At 41.9% G+C, this 5,000-nt stretch overlaps 1 protein-coding gene and 1 long non-coding RNA gene across 12 annotated transcripts in view; both read right to left on the reverse strand.

Annotated features, from left to right (window-relative positions):
• vps36 (vacuolar protein sorting 36 homolog) overlaps nt 1-5,000 on the reverse strand; it is a 69,919-nt gene that overhangs the window by 26,908 nt on the left and 38,011 nt on the right. The window lies entirely within an intron of this gene.
• Nucleotides 2,129-5,000, reverse strand: part of LOC127930572 (uncharacterized) — a 2,931-nt gene continuing 59 nt past the window's right edge. Inside the window, exons 1-5 of one of the 11 annotated variants that reach the window (XR_008138123.1) lie at nt 3,688-3,827; nt 3,505-3,578; nt 3,068-3,322; nt 2,557-2,703; nt 2,129-2,301 (exon numbers count right to left, since the gene is read on the reverse strand). This is a non-coding gene — a long non-coding RNA (uncharacterized LOC127930572). The other 10 variants (XR_008138119.1, XR_008138116.1, XR_008138115.1 and 7 more) reach the window with 10 other exon arrangements.

Below are 5,000 nucleotides of genomic sequence, written 5' to 3' on the forward strand. Positions count from 1 at the left end.
AATAGGTAACACAAGACATTAGTGTTTGGGTAAGGGGCTAGTCAATAGGAAACACAAGACATTAGTGTTTGGGTAAGGGGCTAGTCAACAGGTAACACAAGACATTAGTGTTTGGGTAAGGGCTAGTCAATAGGTAACACTAGACATTAGTGTTTGGGTAAGGGGCTAGTCAACAGGTAACACAAGACATTAGTGTTTGGGTAAGGGCTAGTCAACAGGTAACACAAGACATTAGTGTTTGGGTAAGGGGCTAGTCAATAGGTAACACTAGACATTAGTGTTTGGGTAAGGGCTAGTCAATAGGTAACACTAGACATTAGTGTTTGGGTAAGGGGCTAGTCAACAGGTAACACAAGACATTAGTGTTTGGGTAAGGGCTAGTCAATAGGTAACACTAGACATTAGGGTTTGGGTAAGGGCTAGTCAATAGGTAACACAAGACATTAGGGTTTGGGTAAGGGCTAGTCAATAGGTAACACAAGACATTAGTGTTTGGGTAAGGGGCTAGTCAATAGGTAACACAAGACATTAGTGTTTGGGTAAGGGGCTAGTCAACAGGTAACACTAGACATTAGTGTTTGGGTAAGGGCTAGTCAACAGGTAACACAAGACATTAGTGTTTGGGTAAGGGGCTAGTCAATAGGTAACACAAGACATTAGTGTTTGGGTAAGGGGCTAGTCAATAGGTAACACAAGACATTAGGGTTTGGGTAAGGGGCTAGTCAATAGGTAACACAAGACATTAGTGTTTGGGTAAGGGGCTAGTCAATAGGAAACACAAGACATTAGTGTTTGGGTAAGGGGCTAGTCAATAGGTAACACAAGACATTAGTGTTTGGGTAAGGGGCTAGTCAACAGGTAACACTAGACATTAGTGTTTGGGTAAGGGGCTAGTCAATAGGTAACACAAGACATTAGTGTTTGGGTAAGGGGCTAGTCAACAGGTAACACTAGACATTAGTGTTTGGGTAAGGGGCTAGTCAACAGGTAACACAAGACATTAGTGTTTGGGTAAGGGGCTAGTCAATAGGTAACACAAGACATTAGTGTTTGGGTAAGGGGCTAGTCAACAGGTAACACAAGACATTAGTGTTTGGGTAAGGGGCTAGTCAATAGGTAACACAAGACATTAGTGTTTGGGTAAGGGGCTAGTCAACAGGTAACAAGACATTAGTGTTTGGGTAAGGGGCTAGTCAACAGGTAACACAAGACATTAGTGTTTGGGTAAGGGGCTAGTCAACAGGTAACACAAGACATTAGGGTTTGGGTAAGGGGCTAGTCAACAGGTAACACAAGACATTAGTGTTTGGGTAAGGGGCTAGTCAACAGGTAACACTAGACATTAGGGTTTGGGTAAGGGGCTAGTCAATAGGAAACACAAGACATTAGTGTTTGGGTAAGGGGCTAGTCAATAGGAAACACAAGACATTAGTGTTTGGGTAAGGGCTAGTCAATAGGTAACACAAGACATTAGGGTTTGGGTAAGGGGCTAGTCAACAGGTAACACAAGACATTAGTGTTTGGGTAAGGGGCTAGTCAATAGGTAACACAAGACATTAGTGTTTGGGTAAGGGGCTAGTCAACAGGTAACACAAGACATTAGTGTTTGGGTAAGGGGCTAGTCAATAGGTAACACAAGACATTAGTGTTTGGGTAAGGGGCTAGTCAACAGGTAACACAAGACATTAGTGTTTGGGTAAGGGGCTAGTCAACAGGTAACACAAGACATTAGGGTTTGGGTAAGGGGCTAGTCAATAGGTAACACAAGACATTAGTGTTTGGGTAAGGGGCTAGTCAATAGGTAACACAAGACATTAGTGTTTGGGTAAGGGGCTAGTCAACAGGTAACACAAGACATTAGTGTTTGGGTAAGGGGCTAGTCAACAGGTAACACAAGACATTAGTGTTTGGGTAAGGGGCTAGTCAACAGGTAACACAAGACATTAGTGTTTGGGTAAGGGGCTAGTCAACAGGTAACACAAGACATTAGTGTTTGGGTAAGGGGCTAGTCAACAGGTAACACAAGACATTAGTAATGGGTCCACCCTAGTCCTCAATAATCTACAACAGTAATGGGTCCACCCTAGTCCTCAATAATCTACAACAGTAATGGGTCCACCTAGTCTTTAATAATCTACAACAGTAATGGTCCACCCTAGTCCTCAATAATCTACAACAGTAATGGGTCCACCCTAGTCCTCAATAATCTACAACAGTAATGGTCCACCCTAGTCCTCAATAATCTACAACAGTAATGGCCCACCCTAGTCTTCAATAATCTACAACAGTAATGGGTCCACCCTAGTCTTCAATAATCTACAACAGTAATGGGTCCACCCTAGTCCTCAATAATCTACAACAGTAATGGGTCCACCCTAGTCTTTAATAATCTACAACAGTAATGGTCCACCCTAGTCCTCAATAATCTACAACAGTAATGGGTCCACCCTAGTCTTCAATAATCTACAACAGTAATGGTCCACCCTAGTCCTCAATAATCTACAACAGTAATGGCCCACCCTAGTCTTCAATAATCTACAACAGTAATGGGTCCACCTAGTCCTCAATAATCTACAACAGTAATGGGTCCACCCTAGTCCTCAATAATCTACAACAGTAATGGGTCCACCCTAGTCTTTAATAATCTACAACAGTAATGGTCCACCCTAGTCCTCAATAATCTACAACAGTAATGGGTCCACCCTAGTCTTTAATAATCTACAACAGTAATGGTCCACCCTAGTCCTCAATAATCTACAACAGTAATGGTCCACCCTAGTCTTCAATAATCTACAACAGTAATGGGTCCACCCTAGTCTTTAATAATCTACAACAGTAATGGTCCACCCTAGTCCTCAATAATCTACAACAGTAATGGGTCCACCCTAGTCTTTAATAATCTACAACAGTAATGGTCCACCCTAGTCCTCAATAATCTACAACAGTAATGGGTCCACCCTAGTCTTTAATAATCTACAACAGTAATGGTCCACCCTAGTCCTCAATAATCTACAACAGTAATGGCTCCACCCTAGTCTTCAATAATCTACAACAGTAATGGGTCCACCTAGTCCTCAATAATCTACAACAGTAATGGGTCCACCCTAGTCCTCAATAATCTACAACAGTAATGGGTCCACCCTAGTCTTTAATAATCTACAACAGTAATGGTCCACCCTAGTCCTCAATAATCTACAACAGTAATGGGTCCACCCTAGTCCTCAATAATCTACAACAGTAATGGTCCACCCTAGTCCTCAATAATCTACAACAGTAATGGCCCACCCTAGTCTTCAATAATCTACAACAGTAATGGGTCCACCTAGTCCTCAATAATCTACAACAGTAGTGGGTCCACCCTAGTCCTCAATAATCTACAACAGAAATGGGTCCACCCTAGTCTTTAATAATCTACAACAGTAATGGTCCACCCTAGTCCTCAATAATCTACAACAGTAATGGGTCCACCCTAGTCTTTAATAATCTACAACAGTAATGGTCCACCCTAGTCCTCAATAATCTACAACAGTAATGGGTCCACCCTAGTCTTTAATAATCTACAACAGTAATGGTCCACCCTAGTCCTCAATAATCTACAACAGTAATGGCCCACCCTAGTCTTCAATAATCTACAACAGTAATGGGTCCACCCTAGTCCTCAATAATCTACAACAGTAATGGGTCCACCTAGTCCTCAATAATCTACAACAGTAATGGGTCCACCCTAGTCCTCAATAATCTACAACAGTAATGGGTCCACCCTAGTCCTCAATAATCTACAACAGTAATGGGTCCACCCTAGTCTTTAATAATCTACAACAGTAATGGTCCACCCTAGTCCTCAATAATCTACAACAGTAATGGGTCCACCCTAGTCCTCAATAATCTACAACAGTAATGGGTCCACCCTAGTCTTTAATAATCTACAACAGTAATGGCCCACCCTAGTCTTCAATAATCTACAACAGTAATGGGTCCACCCTAGTCTTCAATAATCTACAACAGTAATGGGTCCACCCTAGTCTTCAATAATCTACAACAGTAATGGGTCCACCCTAGTCCTCAATAATCTACAACAGTAATGGGTCCACCCTAGTCCTCAATAATCTACAACAGTAATGGGTCCACCCTAGTCTTTAATAATCTACAACAGTAATGGTCCACCCTAGTCCTCAATAATCTACAACAGTAATGGGTCCACCCTAGTCTTCAATAATCTACAACAGTAATGGGTCCACCCTAGTCTTCAATAATCTACAACAGTAATGGGTCCACCCTAGTCTTCAATAATCTACAACAGTAATGGGTCCACCCTAGTCCTCAATAATCTACAACAGTAATGGGTCCACCCTAGTCCTCAATAATCTACAACAGTAATGGGTCCACCCTAGTCTTCAATAATCTACAACAGTAATGGGTCCACCCTAGTCTTCAATAATCTACAACAGTAATGGGTCCACCCTAGTCCTCAATAATCTACAACAGTAATGGGTCCACCCTAGTCCTCAATAATCTACAACAGTAATGGGTCCACCCTAGTCTTCAATAATCTACAACAGTAATGGGTCCACCCTAGTCTTCAATAATCTACAACAGTAATGGGTCCACCCTAGTCCTCAATAATCTACAACAGTAATGGGTCCACCCTAGTCTTCAATAATCTACAACAGTAATGGGTCCACCCTAGTCTTTAATAATCTACAACAGTAATGGGTCCACCCTAGTCTTTAATAATCTACAACAGTAATGGGTCCACCCTAGTCTTCAATAATCTACAACAGTAATGGGTCCACCCTAGTCTTCAATAATCTACAACAGTAATGGTCCACCCTAGTCCTCAATAATCTACAACAGTAATGGGTCCACCCTAGTCCTCAATAATCTACAACAGTAATGGGTCCACCCTAGTCCTCAATAATCTACAACAGTAATGGGTCCACCCTAGTCCTCAATAATCTACAACAGTAATGGGTCCACCCTAATCCTCAATAATCTACAAC

The sequence above is a fragment of the Oncorhynchus keta genome, chromosome 6, assembly GCF_023373465.1.
Source record: "Oncorhynchus keta strain PuntledgeMale-10-30-2019 chromosome 6, Oket_V2, whole genome shotgun sequence".
In the NCBI taxonomy this organism is placed as follows: Eukaryota; Metazoa; Chordata; class Actinopteri; order Salmoniformes; family Salmonidae; genus Oncorhynchus; species Oncorhynchus keta.